At 43.4% G+C, this 22,635-nt stretch overlaps 1 protein-coding gene across 2 annotated transcripts in view; it reads left to right on the plus strand.

Annotated features, from left to right (window-relative positions):
- The first annotated feature begins 10,269 nt into the window (after positions 1-10,269).
- Positions 10,270-22,635, plus strand: part of LOC128830653 (P2Y purinoceptor 8-like) — a 43,943-nt gene continuing 31,577 nt past the window's right edge. Inside the window, exons 1-3 of one of the 2 annotated variants that reach the window (XM_054016521.1) lie at positions 10,270-10,497; positions 17,572-17,654; positions 20,195-20,315. The gene's annotated coding sequence lies outside the window, so the exon portion shown is untranslated. The remainder of the gene's footprint in view (positions 10,498-17,571; positions 17,655-20,194; positions 20,316-22,635) is intronic. The other variant, XM_054016520.1, reaches the window with a different exon arrangement.

The raw sequence follows: 22,635 nt of genomic DNA on the forward strand, positions 1-22,635 counted from the left end.
GGGTCACTGCTTTCTGCACAAGCTAGAGTTTTAGTGCTGCTTCTACCTTGCACCCTGAGTTCACCATTCCAGCCAGTAAGACTACCAGGGTATCATGGGACTTAATCTAGTCTAGGAAATAGCTTGCTAACATCGTATTTATAGTTCTACACACAATTGAAAGACTCTGTGCTTGGACTTGGTGAGTGGTGCATTTGGTCCATCTGTGGGTTGTGTTTGTTTGTTCTCTGTATGGGCTGAATACCTGGGTCTTGGGTCCCTGAGTAAGTAACTGAGACAAGTCTGTTTGTGGATGTCTTGGTAAGGACTATGTGGTACTGACTGTTGGAACTTTGATCAGCCCACTATTTGAGGTCTGAGGTTTGAGGTGAAAGGTAGAGCTGAGCTGAGCTAAGTAGGAAGACTTGCTATTAAAAAAATCACGTGCTATACAAACCCAAGTGCTATAAAAAAATCACTTGCTAGACAAACCCAAATAGAGGCAGCTAACAGGAGAGTTTCAGAGGGCGTTTAGAGAAGGTGTGTGAAATGCTTTTCTTCCAGATTATGCTCTAAGTGCAATTCTACATTGGCCAGTGATGAAATAGTGGTGGTGATCTGCAATGGATGTGCTATGTTTTCTTTCCTGCCTGAAGCCAGAAAGGACTTCCTGTGCATGAAATGCAAGTTGATGGCTGTGCTGGAGGAAAAGATTCTTGGATTGGATGGGCAAGTATAGATGCTACTAGAATCAAAGAAGCTGAGGAGTTCCTAGCCAGATTTGGTAAGCATCAGTATCCCAGATTCAAGGAAGAAAGGAGCTGATCACCAAGGAATCAGAGAGCGAGGAAGTTAGAGAGGAGCTTGGCAGCTTGTAACCACTGGAGGCAAGAGGCCCTGGTGGCATTCTATGTGATTGGAGACAGACAAGGATAGGCAGACCAGGGGGAAGAGGACCAGGTAGAGGGCCACATATCTAGAATTTTCCAATTGATATCAGGTCCTCAGAGTGAAAACTGTGGAAGATATCTCTCAAGAACCAGCTGGACCAAGGAACAGAAAGCTGTATGGAACATACACATGGATGGCAGAGCAGCCCAACCTGTAAGAAAATCAAGCTTGCCCAGAAAGTGTCTGCAACCATCCAAAGAATACAGGGAATCCTTGTTGGGCAGTGAATACTCAGAAGCATCAAAAGAAAATTCTGCAAGGGACAGATGGACAATGGGTTGGTGTGCTGTCTTCCCAGAGTCAAGATACAAGAGGCCATCCTAAAATTGGATAGCTGCTGAACTCAACAAGCGAAGATCCACTGGTGTTGGTTCATATCACCGCTAATGGCATGGTGTTCCAGGATATTTCACAGATAGATTACCTCAGGGAACTTGGAAGCGCTCTGAAAAAGAATATACCAGTGATCTTCTCTGAGATCCTTTCTGCCATGAGAGTGAAGGAGGTCAGAAGGCAGAAGATTTTGGAAATGATTCACTCCACCCTATATCACTTACCTAACCAGTGGTTCGGTAAGTGATATAGGGTGGAGGGGATCAGTTTCATGGAACAGTTGTCCACCTTCTATAGAGAGAGAGCTGTATAGTTTGGATGATCTCTACCTCAGCAGAAGGGGAACCAATCTCCTCAGGGATAGTTTAATGCCCTCCTGACTACTCTAGTCAGCCTAATAACAAAAGGGGAGGGTAAAAAGAGGGAAGACATGAGAGCTTATTTAGCACATAATCAAGATGTTGAGAACAATATTAGTCAAGGAAGCAAAGGACCTGAAGAGGAGAAATTCTTTAATTGCCGCTACACCAATGGTAGACGCTTGGGCAACAAACATGAGGAATTGGAATTGTTCATTTATGAACATAAATTTGATCTAGTTGGTATTACTGAAACCTGGTGAGATTATTTACATGATTGGAATGTTAAAATCATTGGTTATCATTTAGGAAGGATTGAGTGTGCAAGAGGGGTGGGGACTCTATGTCAAAAATGGCATTACCTGTTTCAAAGTCACTGATAACTTGGAAGAAAATAGTCTTGAACGCTTATGGATCGATGCCCTAACAGAGAAAGCACAAGATGGGGTATTAGTTGATATCTGCTACAGACAACCAAATCACACTAGGGAACAGGATGACCAGTTCCTTAAGCATCTCCTTGTAATGTGTAGGGAAAAAAACCTGTATTATCATAGGGACTTCAGTTTGAGTGACATACGCTGGAAGTTTCTTGCTGCCAGAACTAAAACATCCGTGGAATTTCTAAACATTATAGATGGCAATTTACTAATTTAAAAAGTGTTGCATCCAACACTATATTACACCTTCTCTTGACACATAAAGAGGAACTCAGCACAGAACTAAAAATTAATGGTATACACACACACACGGAGTTTTAAAGGGGACAATTTCACAAAGCTGAAAATAGTTATGTGCCAAATTTTCTGGGAGGAAGAATTTAATCAGAAAAATGTGAATGATAATTGGGAATTGTTTCAGAACACTTCACTAGATGCTTGAAAAGTCACAATCACACAATTGATAAAGAAGGGTGTATTGGTTTAAAAAAAAAAAAACCTGGCTTAGAGGAGAAGGGAAAGCAGCTATAAAAATTAAAATATAATAAATGGAACAAAAGGGGAGTCAACAATAATAAATATAAATTAGAAACTAGGAATTGTAGAAAATTGATAAGGGAAGCAAAGGGACATAAGAATTGCTCTATGGCCAGCAAAGTTGAGGACAATAAAAAGGAATTTTAGAGTATATTAGGGAGAAAAAGAACCGTAACAATGGTACTTGTCCATTACTAGATGAAAATGGTAGAATTATCAATAAAAATACAGAGAAAGGCAGAAGTGTTCAATAAATATTTCTGTTCTGTATTTGGGGGAAACAGCTGGTGTAGTTATATCATATGATGATTACTCTTTCTATTCCACCTGTCCTCAGGAGGTTGTTAAAGAGAAACAACTAAAGTTACACATTTTTAAATCAGCAGTCCAGAAAACTTGCATGCAAGACTTTTAAAAGAGGTGGCTGAGGAGCTCACTACACTATTAATGTTGTTTTTCAATAAGTCTTGGAACACTGGTGAAGTTCCAGAAGAAAGTTAATGTTGTGCCAATATTTTTAAAGGGTAAACAGAATGACGCAGTGTAAGGGAAATACTCACCTCTTGATCACTAATTTGTGACTGGGTGTAGCATTGCAATCCTTTTCCTGCTCCTGGCATTCCCTGCAGGTTGTCGACACGTTGTTGGTAGTTCTTCAGTGGCTTGAGCCTCTGGCCAATTCACAAAGACTGAATGAGCCCCTTCCAGGGTATTAAAGAATCCCACCAATAAGCAGTCTATTTCCCCTCACTAGGGTCTTCAGTCCTGGCTCTGGGCCCTTTAAATTCAGCCCTTTGTTCTTACTACCAAATAAACCCTGTCCCCTTCTCAGGGTTTATGCCACTTTACCTGTGGCTGTGGGGGAACCCAGGTCTCCCTGCTACTCCAGGTTCCAACCCAAGGATGCTACCATGCCCTATTTACCTCAGTCCTTCACTACTATTTCCTACCAGGCCCCTTTAAGTCCACCCTTATCTCAGGGCCAACATTCTCAAATTCTTCTCTCTGCTATCCCAGCTGTGTAAGTTCACCAAACCATGATCTTTCCTGATTGTCAGGCTCCTTTGGCCAGAGAGGAGCACCCTTCTCTGGCTCGGCCCCTGCAGCTCCTTTTATAGGGCCATCAAGGCCTAGATTGGCTGTTGCTGGCCCCTCTAGTACTTGGAGGACCGGGTCTTGGTAGTTTTCTCTAGGCAAGCTTGGAGGACCCACCTTTGCTGCTCTTTTCCTGTCAGTTTGCTGCTTCTTGGGTTGAGGTGTAGTAGGACGGGGGGCCCCTAGCAGTTGGTGCAAAGGCCAAATACATCCCATCACACCGGGTAATTAAAGGCCTATCAGTCGGACATAAATCCTGGGCAAAATAATGGAGCAGCTGATATGGGACTCAACTGATTAAAGGAGAATAATATAATTAATGCCAATCAACATGGGTTTATGGGAAAATAGATCCTGTCAAACTAATTTGATACTTTTTTTTGCTGATATTACAAGTTTGTCTGACAAAGGTAATAGTTCTGATATAATATATACTTAGACTTCTGTAAGGTGCCTGACTTGGTACCACAGAACATTTTGATTAAAAAACTAGGATGATATAAAATTTGCATAGCACATATTAAATAGATTAAAAGCTGGCTAACTGATAGTTCTCAAAAAGTATTAAGCAGGTGTGTTTGTAGTAAGGTCCTGCAGGGATAGGTTCCTGGCCTTATGCTGTTTGACATTTTTATCAATGACCTGGAAGAAAACAAAATCATCATTGATAAAGTTTACAGAGGACACAAAAATTGAGGGAATGGAAAATAAATAAGATGACAAGTTACTGATCTGGATCATGTGGTAAACTGGGTGCAAGCAAAAATATGCATTTTAATTCAGCTAAATGTATACATCTGCAAAAGAATGTAGGGAACTCTATCCTGGGAAGCAGTGACTCTGAAAAGATTTTGAGGTTGTGGTGGATAATCAGCATATAACACTGTGGCCAAACGGGCTAATGCAATCCTTGGATGCACAAATAGGGGAATCTCAAGTAGTAGTAGAGAGGTTATAATATATCACCACTGGCGTGACTACTGCTGGAATACTGTGTCCAGTGTTGGTGCCTACAATTCAAGAAGGATGTTGATAAACTGGGGAGAATTCAGAGAAAACCCAGGAGAATGATTAAAGTATTAAAAACATGCCTTATAGTGACAGACTCAAGGAGCTTAATCTTAACAAAGAGAAAGTTAAGGGGTGACTTGATTACAGTCTATATGTATCTATATGGGGAACTAATATTTAATAATGGGCTCTTCAAGCGAGTGGAGAAATGTATAACATGATCCAATGCCTGGATCCAATGCCTGGAAGCTAAACAAATTCAGACTGGGAATAAGATATAAATTTTTAACAGTGAGGGTAATTAACCACTGGTACAATTTACCAGTGCAACCACAATTATATTAAGGATGAGGCCTAGGTCCAATGTTCCTACCTTCTCCCCAGTCAAAGCTGAGGTGCCGAGGCAGCTGGTCCAGTCTCTTGGAGTCCCACTTTCACCTCTCTCCCTTCCCCTCCCCATATGCAGTTTACTGGGAACGACATGTAGGGCCAGGGTGGCGGAAACATGACAATATTACCATTGTCAGATCATTAGCATTCGCCATCCCCAATTCTGCCACCACTGGAAACAGTGGCCTCTTGGCATGTCTGAGCCCCGCAGTGAGCAGGAACTGGGCACCTAATGGGGTCTCCCCAAGAGCCATGAGCCCAGCTGCAGCTGCTGCATGACCTGCTAGCTCCAGCCCCACCAGGGCCCAAGCTGGCCAGCTCAAGGAATCATGGCCCTGGGGCTTCCCCTCCCCAGGAGCTCCCGAGCAGCACAGGGCAGGGGGAGCCAGCCTGGGCCCTGCTCAGCCTTCCCCAGCTCCAGGAATGACAGCTCTGGGGCAATCTCTCCCTTGGGGGAGGCTGAGCAGGGACCAGGCCAGCTCTCCTTGCCCCTCAAAGCTAAGGGAGCTCCTGGGGAGACGAAGCACTGGGGCCATGATTCCAGGAGCTGGGTGACTCAGACCCTCGCTGTCTCAGTGGGGTGGAGATTGGCAGGCTCTGCAGTGTCTGCAGTTGGGCTCCTGGAGGTTTACTCCACATCCCAGTAGCCAGGCCCACTCCTTGCAGGCTGCCAGGCTCAGACATGCTGAGAGGGATCACCACTTGCAGCTGCTGCCCCTGACATCTATGGGCATGGATTAGAGGAGGCTGGACCTTGGCCTACTGTATCTCTCTCTTCCCCCACTTTTGCATCCCTGCAATTTGCCCAGGGTTGTGGTGGATTCTCCATCACTGCAAATTTTTCAATCAAGATGGGATGTTTTTGTAAAAGATCTGCACTAGGAATTATTTCAAGGAAATTCTATGGCCTGTGTTATACAGGAGGTGAGGCTAGATGACCACAATGGTCCCGTCTGGCCTTAGAGTCTATGGAGCTATGAATCAAGGCAATTATCAGACCTGGAATCATTTTGGGAGAGTTCAGCTGTTCTTGAGGACTATCCCACTTATTCTGGTATAGCAGCATTTAAAGTAAAGGGAGCTAATCAGCTGACTTGGTCAGTCTAAATCAATGAGAACTGTGAGTTTACCAAAATGTGTAACAATAAGGAAAGTGTCACATTATAACCGTATCTTAAATGTGCACAGTAAAATCTATGGAGGATTAATAGTAATCTAGGGTCAACTCCCTAGCCCAGCTCCCAGTTTAGCTGGAATGCAAGCATGGGTAGCTGCACAGGGGAAATAAAGGGAAGAAATTTCTCCACTCGGGCCTGCAAAGTGGCTGTAGAGTTGTTCCTAGGAGGATAGTTCAGCACAATGGTTGAAGTAGCTCAGGGTTTCCCTTCACAGTCTACACACAGTGAGAGAAAGAAGAGCAGAAAGCTCTGTGGCTCCCTTCATAAATAAGCAGGTCTTAAAACTGACCTCTCCACACTGCACCAGTATCTATTTGACCAGTTACCCTAGTCCAAGTTATAATTAAGGAATGTAGATTCAATAACCTCATGAACAGCCTCCAGACAGGTCATCTTGCCAGGAGGGTCACCCTCAGAACTAGGGCTATCACTAAACAAGCATTGTATCTTTAGTGTAGTCCTTTAAGGCAAAGGCCCAATTTTCAGTTTCTCCATTCTTGGGTAATGCAATGGGCTGGGGCAAAGGGGTGGTCCCTACATTTTTGGGGCCATGCAGGGGTCTGCTGGTCCCAGTCTAAGTTAGAGCAGCCTCCATACTCTGTTTCCCTTGGACAGTGAGAAGTAAAGAATAGTGATAATAAAGTGCACTCTGGTCACACATCTATTCCACCTGCTATCCAGGGAGCCAGCAGGAACTGGGCTGGTGCAGACACCATTGCAGTAGCTCTATGCTATCCAGGGAAGCCCTGTGCACAACGGGTAGAATCAGGGGGACCTGCATCTGTAACTTTCACTCCATGCATCTGAAGAAGTGGGTTTTTTACCCACAAAAGCTTATGCCCAAATAAATCTGTTAGTCTTTCAGGTGCCACTGGACTCCTTGTTGTTTTTGCGGCTACAGACTAACATGGCTACCCCCTGATACTTGACAGTAGTGTAATACACTATCCAGCCCAGGTTTCCTAGGAAGGTGTGACATTTTTAAATGCAAATTAATTTTTAAAAGCACTCACTGGCTGCTTGTTTCAATATGACTTCACGGCAAGACTCATTAGAGTCAGTGGGAGTTTAGCTATTGACTACCGTAGAGCCAGGGTTTCACCCATGCTGAAGGGCTTTAGAGAAAATCAAAGCTTTATCGTGAAAATCAATAGCACTCCTAAACAATATTTCTACACAAGAGCAGCACTGATGTATTTACCCAAGGATTTGCATTCAGTAGAATGAATGCAACCAACTGATTCCCTTGGAACTGTTAACAGTGTTCCCAACTCCCGCAATTTTACCATGAGTCTTGTAATATTTGGTGTTTTCTTAAAGACCCAGCTTCAGAAGACAGATAAAAACATGATTATCTAGCCCTCACAGTTGCAGAAAAAAAACTTGAAAACCTGCAGTGAGTGCACCCTAAAGGCTCAGAAACCAGACGGCAAAGAAAAAGAACCCCAATGTAGTATATTTTTCATAATAATCTCATGATTTTAAGCCAATCTTATGATTTTTGAATGCTTGCAGCTGGCAACATTGAGTCAGTCACTTCTGTTTACCTTTAGACTCAGCATGAAAAGCCAGTCTGGCACCTGACAGTTGATTCAGTTTTTGTATGCAAAAGTGAGAGCAGCCAAGGAGAGAGAAACACTTGAGACCATATACAGCCATCCTGTTGTATGCAAAGCTCCCTTAAGATTTCTGCATGTGAAACAACGTAGCACATGGCCCCTCAAGACCGGAGGATAAAAATAACTGACTTAGGGTTTGATCCTGCAAGATGCTGAGCACGCTGACCTCCATCTAGCTAAGCATGAGCTTAACTTCATGCGTATGGGTATTCCTAGTGATTTCCCTAAAGACAATAGGATTAGGAATGTGTTACAGTTAAGCACATGCCTAAGTGTTTTTGTGGCTAGAAACCAGAGTGCCTTGCTGGATTTAGCCCGTGGTGCATTTGTTTTTTTGTTGGTTTGTTTATTCTTGGAAACGTATCCCTGGGGTGAAACCTTGGCCCCACTGAAGTCAATGGCAAAACTCCTATTCACTTCAGTTGGGTCAGGATTTTACCGCTGGCCTTTAATTATGCTTTTCTATATTAAAATCCAACCAAACATGTAACAAAGGGAACTTGCTCACTAAGTGGCAAGTGGAAATTTTAACAATTCTTCTAGAAACTAAATTTGCTCTGCATAGTTGTTGTCTTGTTTATAAAGACACAGGGCTTGATCCTGGGAGATGCCAATGACCTACAGCACAGTGGGCACTAAGGGCACTTAACACCATGCTGGAAATACTGGTCTTCTCCCGGGACGAGGCCTAAAGCTTGCAACAGCAAGAGCTTGCTCCAAAGCTCATTGAAGTCAGGGGAGTCTGTCTCCTGATTTCAGTGTTCTTTGGGGAAAGCCCCAAATGAGGGAGTTGAGTCTAGAGCTAGGTGAAATTTTTCATCCAAAACTTTTTTTCACTAAAAATGCAGATTTGGGTCGACCAAGACACTTCACAAATTTGTGTTGATTTTCATGAATTGTTTTGGTAAAAATATATATATATATTTGAAAATGCCAGGTTAGGTTCACAAGAAGGAGGTGGTGAGGACATTGATCTCAGCTGTGGGAGACCCACATTTGAATCCCCACCTCTGGAGCAGGGACTTTGCACTGAGATCTTCCATATACCCGGAAAGTGCTCTAACCAGCAGGCTATTGGGTAATTGTAGCATAGGACAAGCTCTTGACCTCTTCTGTTGAAGCAGTTCTACTTGGTATAAATAACTAAATATTCATTGGAGCAGGGACTGGAATCTGGGTGTCCCACCTCCCAGGAGGATGCCCCATCCCCCACAGCCTATAGAGTCACTTTCTTTCCCTCTGGCCCAATAAACATTGAAGGATTTCAGACAAAGTGGAGCAGCTTCAATAGAAGAGATTAAGCAGACCCACCACCACCACCGAATAGTCAATAGCTTGCAAGGGAGGGGGATTAGGATTTGGGAGACCTGGCTTCAATTTGTTGCTCCAGAGTAAGGATTTGAACCTGGATCTTCTACAGCCTAGCTGACTGTGCTAACCACTGGGCTATTGGGCATAAAAGGAAAGGCACCTCCTGCTCAATTTTGTAAAGTTAGGTTTTTCTTTTAAAAACAGTAAAAAATGCCCCAAATCAAAACAAAACATTTTGTTGGACGCAAAATGATTCTTTTTCTGATTTTTCAATTCACTGAAAATTTCTAAAAAAAATTTGGTTTGGGGTTGACCTGAAACTAATGTTATTTTTGATTTTTCAGAACTGCCTATGAACCAAAAATCAGTTATTCACACAGCACTAGCCGAGTCACCAACTAGTGGCATTGGTCAACCTGGAAGGTTATTAAAAATTGTTATCTGAAGCTTCCAGATAATAACAATTTACTCCAAAGAAACTAGGAATGTAATGGATTCTAAACATACCCTTGCCGCAATAAAACTTAAATGTACAATTAATGCAACTTCAAATACTTATAACAATGAAATCTGTCTTCAGCAAGCACCAAAGGAACAAGCAAGTATTGATTCTATAGAGGAAGTGGACTAACTAGAAATTGAACAAAACAGTACTGGAAATGTATAGTGACCACTTGAAAATATCCCTATGACAGCAGTTTGCTACTAGACCAAGACCCAGATTTTTAAAGATATTTGGCATTTCTGTGCTCAGCATTGCAACATAACTGATTTAGGAGCCTAAATCACATTTTCAAAAGGAATTTAGGCACTTAGGATGGAATTTTGGCTCCTAAGTACCCAAGTCTCTTTTGAAAATGAGATTCAGGAGCCTAAATCACTTAGGTGCTTCTGAAAATTTTACTCTACTGTTTTCCCTCTACGGTTTGTGCACTTGCTACTCTAGGGCAGAAACATCTTAGAAGCTCCATTTCCTTTTACTACATGAAAATATTGTCAGGCTCACCATTTCCCTTGCAAGCTTTACATTCTCATTGTGAAACAAGTCAGCTGGAGAGCACAGACATCAGACAGATTTACTGGGAGATGAAGAAAGATTTTCTGAACTTAAAAAAAACAAACCTGAGGGGTGTATCAAAACAGTTAACTTACAGAGTGAGGAAATTAACCGTTGCAGAAATATATGGTCATTTCCTGAGCCCGATGATCTGAGGAGTAACCAACATAAGACGTTTTCTAACAGCCAATCTATCATTTATGGGCTTTTCATGCTACGCCATACACACTGGAGCAGGTAAGGACAACTTTTCACTTCTTTTTTCATGCTCTTTTTTTAGAGTAGTTTTTCAGTAGGTGAAATAAAGATTGGCTCATTTCCCTCCTCCCCCCATATTCTTTTCTCATGGAAAGAGCCCAAAATGGTCACTGAAAAGCAACAAGTTATATATGTCTGCATCACTGATGACTGGGCAATTTAGAAATAAAATGATTATTTTATGGGTTAAAGTGACTGCATATTATAAAAAGGTAACTTTGCAATCAGTCAGAATTACAGCAGGTACTGTAGTAGGACAAACAGTTAAAATGTTCAAATAATCTATTAGAATAAAGGGGCAACAGGTGTAAATTTTGCTTTTGGTAAGAAGAACAGTAGAAGATGTAATGCACTCCAAGTGACATCATAAAAGCGGAGAATCAGCTTCTAGTCTTTGATAGAAACCCAAATGAATAAACTTTGTACCCAATTTCTTTGTAAATCTGGACTAGATGTGTATCTTTAACCTTTGCAGTGTTGCGATTTATAGTCATTCTGAGATTGCGCCGATAAAACATGTGCAGTGAAGTTTACAGCATGCGCACTTGCACACAATAAGAATCATAAATATGCAGTCACACCATAAAAATATATAATTTCACATGGGCTTTGGGTAACTGCCTCACAGCATAAAAGCAGAACTCTACAGACTAGCACCAGACGGAAGTCTTGTAGCACAGTGCACTTTTGCATGTTTGTTGTCTTTCGCAATATACTATTTCTATATGAAAGATTTTCCATATTTCAAAAAAGTCATTTGTAGGGCAGTTATAATAATAGCATGATGCCACCAGCCCATCACTATTCAATGATCCCTGGAAATGTTCAGCTATTGTAGGCCAATGTTTTAAAAGGAACTTCTCTGCCCACAATCAGTTGTAACATTAGACATTGGCTACCTGACTGTTTCTGCCTTTTCGAATGAACACCTTCTGGATTTTATAAATGGAAAAAATACCTACATAGATTCTAGATAAGAGTTTCAAAAGCCCCAGTGTGAATTAGGAATATAAGTCCCATCAACTTCCAATGGGGTTTCTAAGACACTTCTGTCTTAGGTACTTATACAACCCCCACTATTGTAGAATCTGAGCACCTCACAATCTTTAATGTATTAACCTCACAGCATCCCAGTGAGGAAGGGAAGTGCTATTATCCTCATCATTCAGACAGGAAACAGAGTTCAGAGGGTATGTCTACACCCAAATTTTTTACCTCATCCCCCTCTTTACCCCTGAAGCCAGGGCTGGGAGCAGGGCTGCGGCTCCGGGAGGCAGACATGAGTAAGGGGGGGGCAAGACTGGGGCCACAGCTGGGGGCAGGACCAGGACCGGGAGTGGAGCCTCAACTGGGGACCAAGGCCATCAGCCCAGACCCCGGGCATGGGGGCAGCAATCGAGGCCGGAGGCAGAGCCTTGGGCGGGGGACTAATGGTGGGGCCCAAACTCGGGGCCAGCAGCCAGGATCCCAGGTGTGGGGCCAGAAGCGGGGCCATGGGCATGGGGCCGGCAGCCAGGGCCAGCAGCTAAGGCCAGGGCCAGGAACAGAGCTGGGTGGCGCTCCCTCCCCACCACCCCAACCCCCCCAAAGTTTCTCTGTGCATCCCTAGTGGGGTACGCCCCACAGTTTGGGGACCTCTGGTCTACACTGCAGCTAGGAGCAAACCTCCCAGCTCAAGCTCAACCTGACCCCTGGGTCTGAGCTCGGGTAGCTAGCTTAAGCCTCTGCCATTGCCACAACATCCGCACTGCTATTTTTGGCATGCAAGCATGAGGCCTCGCCCACCACAAATCTGTCTACCTGGTCTAGGAGGCTCACTACCAGCTACAGTGTCAACACACCGAGAGAGGCTCAGTGACTTGCTTAAGGTCACACAGCAAGTTGGTGGGAAGCCTGGAACTGAACCCACGTCTCCAGCTAGCACCCTGCACCTTTCTGCAGCCTTTTTCAGGATACATCCAAGTATTTGTGACAATTTTACCCAGTATCATCTACACTTGCAATTAACTGTGCAGGCAATTTTGCTCTCAGCAAAGCTTCTAAGTGCAAAAATGAGAGGCCAAGTTGAGGGTCTTTAAAAATTGTGCCCGGTATATTCTTGGTCAGAATAAGTATTCTTGTTTGGTGCAGGGATATAGGTTGGAAACAGGGGCGTGCACACGAAATTTAAATTCCACTCCTTTGAGGGGCATGTTCTGTGCTCCCACTGCAGCCCCAGGCCACAGGAGCTCGTTCTCCCTGCTGCGGCCCCAGGACTGGAGGAGCTCACTCTCAACGCTGGGGCCTCAGAGCCAGAGGAACTTGCTCTCGCAGTCGATTATTGGGGCATGCCTCTTTTCCCCTCCTTCCCCCCACCCCCCGTGCATGCCCCTGATTGGAAAGAGTACCAAAAGGAGAAAGGGGTAGGTTAGCCATAGCGACAAAAATGGAAAGAGAAATTTACAAGAGAAATTGCCAGTGTGGTCTGCCACCACTAATAAACCATGTGTGGGCAGGAGGGTGGGGAATCATAGAACCATAGGGTTAGAAGGGACCACAAGGGTCATTTAGTCTAACCTCCTGCCAAGATGCAAGATTTGTTGTGTCTAAGCCATCCAAGACAGATGGCTACACAGCCTTCTTTTGAAAACCTCCAGTGAAGGAGCTTCCATGACTTCTCTAGGCAGTTTTTTCCATTGTCCTACTGTTCTTACAGATAGAACGTTTTCCCTTAGATTTAATTTAAATCTGCTAGGCTGTAGTTTGAACCCATTGCCTCTTGTCCTGCCCTCTGTGGCAAGACAGAATAATTTTTATCCATCTTTTTTATGGCAGCCTTTCCGGTATTTGTAGATGGCTATCATGTCTCCCCCTTAATCTTCTTTTTCCAAACTAAACATACCCAGCCACCAGGCCCCAAAACATCTCTTTAAGAAACTCTGTTGTTAGGCTCATTAAGCAGGCCTCCTGTGGTCTCTCTCTGGAGAACTTCCACTGGAACATGGGGAGCAGGGCTCCTATGGCCTCTCAGTGAGGATCTGCACACTATGGTAGGCAAGAAGGGCTGTTAAAATAGCATAGTGGAGTTCCATGGCTATTATCTCTCAGTCATTCTGTATTGTTTGCTTTGCTTACAAATAAAAGGATGGTTTTAAACTAAAACTGAGGAGGCCAGGTTCCGTTTCCTAGTACTACAGTTCTGATTCAATTTCCGGGCCTTCAGATTTGTTGCCATATTTTTTGTCTCCTGTTCTTTTGTCTTTGTCAAAAATGTTTCATTCTGTTTAAGTACAGTTTTAAAATGCAGTTCTACTCCGAGAAGTGACTCTGTAAAAATGGCATCATGGGGTTCCAGGTTTATTGTGCCACAACGAGCTCCAGATCAAACATGCTGGATTTACACGTAAAAAGAAGCTTGTTTGTTTGTTCTGACTGCCAGCCCTGAAAACTGCTTGGATTCTGACAGTCAAGCTGGCTTTCTTTCTGGGTTACGTATTACACGAAGGAAGCCTGGTAGTAGCTTCATAGTTAGGACTGTGTTCTAAAAATGGACGTAAAATGAACAATACACTCCAGTTTTTTGCTCAAAGAAATTTCTCACAGGGTTAGATTTGATGCCTTTTGAATTATCTGTAGTTTTTGTTGGGTTTCTTATACATTTTTAATGGGAAGCCTTTGAGGGCTCTGGCTGAAAAACCTTCTTTTCATTGTTGATGAATATTTCTTTAAAAAAAGCCATCATCTACTGCCACAAAACTTGGTAATGGGGTGGATACTGAGCAGGTCTGGTACAATAGCTCGTTTAAAAAAAAAAAAGTTGGGTGAGCCATTATTTATGTCATAACTGAAAGCTTATGTCCTATGCACATTGCTGATGGATTGGAGTAGAGTGCCTGGAAGCTTAATGTATGGGGGCTAGGCACATAAACCCTTTTTGCATAAAAGGCTACATTTTTCTATCATATTTTATCCTGTAACTGCTATGGGTACATGTTCAGCTGCTGATGGACTCTTGATACTTCTGCCACCACAGGTCCCCTTACAGAATCCCCAATTACATATTGAAATAATTAGAAAATTAATACACAAAAAATCTTCACTGTGAAGCATTTAGAATTGCTATATGCACAAAGCCACAAAAAAGCAGGCGAGTGAAATGTGAAGCTATCTAATAGTACATACCATGTAGGCCACTGTCACAGATCGGATACGGCACTCCCTCCAGGCCACCCAGCAGATTGCCGTGAAGGACTCAGCCCCTAGGTCCCCAGGGTGTATTAAGCCTCTGGAGCCTGAATGAAGCTCAGACACCACCCCAATCTTGGGGTCCCTAGGCACACCCTCAGAGTACAACCCAGCATCCAACACCCCCTTCTGAGAGCTAGAACCCACTGTCCAGCTGACTAGCTCCTGGGTTCATTGCTGACCCTTCAGATTTCCCCCTACTTAAAAATATCCTCTCCCAGAACTCTTCTCCAAGATGTGAGTCTTCTCATTTACAGTTCCCTCTTTCCGGAGGCATGTGGCAGTTGTGACAAATATAACACAGACAGGTTTCAGAGTAGCAGCCGTGTTAGTCTGTACCTGCAAAAAGAACAGGAGTACTTGTGGTACCTTAGAGACTAACAAATTTATTTGAGCATAAGCTTTCGTGGGTTACAGCCCACTTCTTCAGATGCCTAGAATGGAACACACAGAAAGAAGATATTTATACATACTGTGACAGATCCAGACCAGTGGGGTACAGGAGTCTGGTAGAGGGCAAATATGCTGGTCACTGGATGAGTAGTTTTCTGTTCCCTGAGTGACTAGAGCAGGGGCTCCACTAGAGTAATCAGAAACCTGCTAGAACCAGTTAAGGCAGGCAGGCTAATTAGGACACCGGGAGCCAATTAAGAAGAAGCTGCTAGAATCAATTAAGGCAGGCTAATCAGGGCACCTGGGTTTTAAAAGGAGCTCACTTTAGTTTGTGGTGTGAGTGTGAGGAGCTGGGAGCAAGAGGGGCAAGGAGCTGAGAGGGTCTGCTGCTGTAGGACTGAGGAGCACATGTGTTCTCAGACACCAGGAGGAAGGTCCTGTGGTGAGAATAAGGAAGGTGTTTGGAGGAGGCCATGGGGAAGTAGCCTAGGGAGTTGTAGCTGTCATGCAGCTGTTACAGGAGGTACTATAGATAGCTGCAGTCCACAGGGCCCTGGGCTGGAACCTGGAGTAGAGGGTGGGCCTGGGTTCCCCCCAAACCTCCTAATTGACCTGGACTGTGGGTTCTTCCAGAGGGGAAGGTCTCTGGGCTGTTCCCCAACCCACATGGTGAATCTCTGAGGAAAGAAAATCTGTCGATAAGTGCAGGACCCTCCAAGATAGAGGAACTTTGTCACAATACAGAGAATGTGAAAAATTGGGAGTAGCCATACCAACTGTAAGAGGCCAATCAATTGAGATGAGCTATCATCAGCAGGAGGAAAAAAAACCACACAGACACTTTGCTCAGCATTTAACACGTTCTTGCTTTTGTACTTAAAACACAAGGGAGTATAGATCATTTAAAAAACAACAAACACCCAAACTGCAATGCCCCTATTAGTTCACCATTCCCTTGGGTGTCCTTGAGGGACCCTCAGGGCTCAGGAAGTCAGACAAGCAGCATTTTCCCTACCTCATAAGACTATATCCTCTCCCATCACCTTGAGCTGCTGAAAGTGCCCAAAGATCCCAAATACATCCACTGACCTCTCCTTAGACAAACCAGTTTTCCTGGGGAGGCACTGCCCTATTCTCTAGAGTTATAACTTTTCAGAGAGAAGCAAGTTAATTCAACTAACCTCTATTGTTACTCTTTTGCCATCAGCCTTTGGAATTTCTGTCCAATATGGAGTCAAAGAGACAACAGAGAAGGCAAAAGATTTCACTGTAGCCTATAGAGCTAGCGTACTTGCTTGCATATATATCTTTTCTTATGAGTTGATCATTTGTCATATTATAGGTTTGCTATTTGTTTTATAATAGGTTTATCAATTTGTATTAGAGTATTTTAACAGTAATGCAAGTACACTCTACATTAGCTTCTGTAGTCTTTCTACAGCTTTTAGCTCTAGCTTCTTCTAAGTTCTTCACCTCTCATTCAAGACTTGAGGAACCTGGACCATTGACCTCTCTTGGCATGCCAGGGGCAAGGCTGGTCCTTTGTCTCTTATCACCAGGTTTTCAAAGAAGGGTGTGAATATATGAATCGAGAAATCTTTATAGTATATAATACCACCTGTACTGCTAGAACAATATTACTGATTTTGTAATTAGTTGATTATTTGATTGCTATTCCATTACTGTTCCATTTATCTCAGGAAAAGGCTTAAAGCTGCCTTTTGTTCTCAGTGTGAGTTTCCTAGTCAGACATTCCGATGGTCCCTGCAAATTCTGGGTAGCCTGACTCTGGGGCAAGAACCTTATTATCTTCTAATCAGATTAATTGGTGAGCCTATAACCCATATTATCTAAACAATATTATTAATCTCCCATTAAATCAGGCAACAGTTGTAGTTTGCAGTTTGGTAACGATACACAGAGAGTTCATAATCTCACACAGAATTTATATATTGTACAGACAGATTCCCAAAATGTCACATCCTCTATACAGAAACACACACTTTACCCTTGCCACAAGTACTGTGCACCGCAGACCACATACCACAACCTTCCATCTGCCCACCTTGGGATGCCAACCTTCCATCACTCTCTTCAACTCCCCTCCTGCACACACACAACCCTTGACTAAACACTTTGAACACAAACAACTACTGCAATGAAAACCCACAACTAGTAGCATTGGGGGGAAGTAATCTGGAAAAAGGGTAGGTGCAAAAGAACAAGAGAGGGGCGTGCTTCTAAAAATTGGGCTCAGTTGTGGGTGCTGAATAAGGACTTTTGGAAATCTGGCCCATAAATGCTTTTGAGCTAGCTAGCCCATTTGAAAACTATGATCGTGTTATCTGTGCTTGTGTGAACCTGATAAATATCTTGATATCTGATCATTTTGAAATGATATTCTTAAAGTTGTTGTTTTTTGGCTCTTTTTTGCAGCTCATACGTGTACGGAAAGTAAAATCTGTTACAGTGTGGAAGCACCAGCACTGATCAGATGAAAATTCCCTAGGGAACTGCCTGTAAGTCTGACCAACATTTTGCACTCATGTGGTTGTGTTTTAAGATGAAAAGTGTTGAGTTTTGTAGCAGTCTGTTATTACCTAGATTGGGCAGATCCAGTGACAGATGGAGTGAGAAAATGTTCAAGAGAACCTGATAGGTATATTGGGATGAAATTAAGAAAGGGCTCATTTAGGTTGAATGTTAGAAATAATTTCTAAATAATTAGTTTAATAAGACTGAAGAATAATTGCCCAGGCACAAAGGAGGAAGCTCCATTGTTTGAAAGTAAACATTTAACACTCAACTGGACACGATCCTGTTGTCCCTGAGTCTACAATGGTGAAAAATGTACTCAAATGAACCAGCACCAATCCTCGCCAAGAGATGTGGAAAAACCTGACAATTCTCATAAGTATAGGCTGCAATAGTAGTGGAAGCTATAGTTAATGTTGCCCATCACGTCCCATTATAAGATGCAGTATTCAGTTGCTTATAACTTTGCCAAATGCCAACCATTCAGGCTGAAATCTTCCATGCCAGGTGGCTGCCTCTTGGGGAATATATTTTAGAAAATTTCAGTAGAAATGTTTCAGCCATATCTCAGAATGAGGTTAGGGGAAAATACGTAGGTTAACATGTTAGAAAATGTTTAGTTATTTTGCCGAGATATTCTAGCACCTTTAAGCTTTGGAGCGGGGGCTTGAAATTTGCCAAGATGTTCACCATCGTGTCAGGAGTGTGCCTTTTTGCCAGTCCCATGAAAATCTGCCTGAATCTACCCAAGTTATGTGCTTCCAAAAAGCACATTTCACACAAGCCCAGTAGAAGTTTGGCAGCTAAATTCTCCAGAGTCTGTCTACACTGAGCACGCTCCATTCCAGGCTTCAGGGGACTCTGTGGCATTAGGCACAGACACATTTTGGGAGGGCACTAGAAATCTGAGATATGGCTGATTGGACTCAGATCTCTGCAGTGTAGATGCTGAAGCCCTAGGTTGCAACCCAGCTTCAAAAATTCTCAGCCTACGGTAACCAATCAGTGTAGATGCTCAAGCCCTCTGTTCTCTAACCCAGGGTCCACCAGCTTGAGTTCCACTAATCCTGGGCTTACACTGCAGAGTAGACATACCCTGAGAGCACAGGAGAGAGAATCTTCTAGCTGTCCTGGTATGTCTACATTGTAATAAAACACCCGCAGCTGGCCTGTGTCAGCTGACTCGGGTTCGCGGGGCTCAGACTGCGGGGCTATAAAACTGCAGTGTAGATATTTAGGCTCATGCCCAGGGAACTAGGCAGCCATTCTGTGACAAATTCCAAGATTTGTTTTTCCCGCTCCACTATGGAACGATATTTTTTTTCCAAATCTTGGATTTTTTTTATGGCATGGAAAAATCTTGTTCCTTCTCAGCACTAATTAAAAGAAATACTGAATACGGATAGAATTCAAGTTTCAAGGGACCCACATAAAATGTCCCGATGCACAGCACAGCCCTAATTTATTATCTGACACCATCCAGAAATATGCACTGAATGAGACAGCAGTCATGTGGAAAAAATAGTAAATGGATCATAATTTGGCTCCTTTGTGTATGTGCATTAGAAGTTTCATGGGCAACCCTAAACCTGGCATTTAATAACTTCTGAGCACTTGACTCTGCAAACTTAATTTTCATTAAATATAGTTTTTTATATGTAATAGTTATAGAAGACAAGTGGACAGACAACACAGATCCCAACCCTCACATGCCAATCTAGTGGAAAGCCAAGAGCCCTGGCCCATGTTCACAATTTCCCACCACAATGATACATTACAGAGGCACAGGGATCTGCTTCCAAAAGTGCACCAAGGGCAACAAAGGGGAGTGACAGCAGACAACTGCAAAGAATACTGCGGTTTTCCAGGCTGATTGTAAAGTACTCAGAGAGCCATAGCACAGCTCGCATTGCAAGACACAGATAATACTATGGACAGGGAATGGTAAGGGAATGGTTAGTAGTGGATGAATGAAACTGTGCGAGGTTCCAAAAGTAATTGAGAACATTTCAGACAGTCTGTATGGTCAGTAATGTTACAATACTTAAATCTGTCACTCTAGATTCGTTAGAGCCCACCAGTGGTATCTCAGTGTGGCATTTTGCCAACACAGAAGGAAAGGAAATAAAGAATCTACATTTTTAGAAGCAACCTCATTGAAGTGACCTATAAGGTTGATGACCACAAATGAGTAGTTGGTAACAATTTTACAGTCCATAGCTCTTCAAAATCCTTTTTGCAGATCAATCACCGTTCGAGTGAGCAAAAGCTGATGGGTGCTATAACAAAGCAAAATTACCATTGACTTCAATGGGTGTAAGATCCAGGCCATAAAAAGTGAACTAAACTGCTTTATATATACATTAGACAAAAAACCCTTGATGAGCCAAAATCATTGATTGAATACATGTCTAGGCTTAAGCAATGACAACTAAATACATTTTCAAACAAAATAGCTGAAAGCCAGTTCCTCCTTTAATTCCATGTAAAGACCTGACTTCTGGGTCATGTGTTTTAACTCCAGGAGCTAATGGCATCACCTAACACCTCTAGCAGGACAAACTAGCAACTCCCTGCTCCGCAGTGGGCATTAGTGATCTCATCAGCTTCTGCACTAGAAGCCTGGAACCCTGAACTCAGGTTTGGTAAGTAAAAAAGCCGGACAAATTCCCACTTGAAATGAGTCACGGTGCAGGGTGTGTCCCTTGAGAGATTCGGGGTCAAACAGTGAATTTTTTAAAAAGCATTTTCATTTCATTAAATTAAATCAAATGTATCCTGTGGACACTAAAATATTTTCTAGTGAACAATCAGTACCCAGTGCAATTTCACATGCTGTTTTGGCCCAATACCTGCTTGTTTTACTCACATGATTATTTCTTTCGATGTCAGTGGGATTACTTGTTTGAGTAAAGGTGGGAGCCATAAAGGTAGTTAGGAGCCTAAGACCTGTTTATAGACACCACTGTGATCTATAACCTCCCATTTGGTGCCTAAAGTCACTGAGCACTTAAGTTTTTGCAGTAAAAATTCCCTAGGTACCTACGTTTCTGCCTCTGGGCATGTGCCCTGCTGATTCATTCTAAGTGTCCAGGCATCTATTCCCACCTAAGCCCTGGAACAAGCTACAAACCTGGGGGAAGCTAGATGCTCCTCTGCCTAAGTTGCCTGTGGAGCCCGATCTTGTAGGTTTGCTCAGAAGCCACTTAACTCCACCTTAAAATCTTTAGCTCAATGCTTAGGATGCTCACCGGGATCTGAGAGATTCCCAGTTAAGTGCCCCCTGCAGCTGATGAAGAGAGAGGATTTGAACAGGGAGCTGCTACCTCTCAGTGAGTACCCTAACTACTGGGATATAGAGTTGTTCTAACTTTCACTGGCCCAATGAATATTTAACTATTTAATTAAAGAGGAACAACTTCAATAGGCAAGGCTGAGGGAGACCCACATCAGATGATTCCATAGGCTACACTCAGAAGTGCTCTCAATGTGGTACCCGCCTGCCATTGCCAACCACTATATATATGGACTGGACTAGCAGCAAGGCTAGCCACCATGCAGGGCTGGCGCAACCCATTAGGTGACCTAGATACAACATACACTAGAATTTGGGGGGTGGCGACCGCAGCGGCTGGATCTTCGGCCGCCCCAGTCATCGTCAGTATTTTGGGGGCGGGACCTTCTGCCGCCTCTGTGAGGGGCGACATTTCGGGGCAGGACCGTCCGCCGCCTAGGGCAGCAGAAAAGCTGGCGGCGCTCCTGCCACCATGTAGAGCCTTCCTCCCCCTACAACCAAATCAGTTACTACCAATATTTTTGTCAGCTTCAACTTTGCCTTGTAAATCTGAAAGAAGTCGTAAATAAATGTCACATTTTCTCATGTAGAACAGACCAGAAACATACAAGCTGTATAAGTGCTAGAAATAGAAGTCACAGGTCTACAGAAAGTGTATTTTTGCAGCCAGTTATGAGCCTGATTGTACAATATGGTGCACCCTCACTTCCTGTTAACTTCAATGGGAGCTAGGCATGTTCAGCAGTGGGTATTCACAAAATGGAGCTGCTGTGTGCAAGGAATGCAGTGTGTCAAGCTGCATTTGACTCTTCATTTGCAGATGGATTTTGTAGTGGCATCTAATAGTCTCTCATTAATTCTGACCATATTTTACAGCCCCTTGTCCCCAGGCTGCAAAGACTTCCAGCCCCACATTTCTACGATTCTGTGACCTGATGAACTTGTTGCCTGCAACAAACTGGCTTTCTGTAAAATGCCTAGAGAAAAAATAAAAGCAGCTTTGCGGGGTGGTTGGCTAATTGCCCTTTGATATCATTTTTATTTAAAAAATGACAGTGAAAATATCCAAATTATCCTGATGATAAACTGACAGCTTTAGCTCTTTGTGACATCAGCTAGGGCCCAATACTGCAAACCTGTAGCTCTGGGGAAGGACAAGTGTTATCCTGTGGAGAGTCCCTTATGGTGGACCTTCCCCTTGCAAAATAGGTCATAGGGCCCACCCCCAAACCTCCAAATAATACCTCAAAATAATTCTAAATGGCCAAGGTTGTTATAATGAGCAATGAGCCTCTCCCCTCTAAGTCCAGTCCAGGTTGTCAGAGAACAAATGTTATCACCTGACAGTGTTTGATGGCTTAGGTGAAGCATCAAAAAAACTAGCATCTCAATTAGCATTTTTAGTTTCAGCCCTAGGAGTGAGGGTAAGTTTACTATGACTGTCCTTTCCTGCTGGTCCTTGCCTTTTAGGTGCCCCGTGGACCCCTTCGGGTATGTCTGCACAATTAGACACCCGTGGCTGGTCTGTGCCAACTGACTCAGGCTCCCAGGGCTCAGGCTGTGGGGCTGTTTCATTGCAGTGTAGGGCTGCAGCCCGAGCTCTGACCCTCCCACTCCACAGGGTCCTAGAGCCTCAGCTCCAGCCCGAGCCTAGAACCCTACACTGCAAT

This window comes from Malaclemys terrapin, chromosome 1, assembly GCF_027887155.1.
Source record: "Malaclemys terrapin pileata isolate rMalTer1 chromosome 1, rMalTer1.hap1, whole genome shotgun sequence".
Lineage (NCBI taxonomy): Eukaryota > Metazoa > Chordata > Testudines > Emydidae > Malaclemys > Malaclemys terrapin.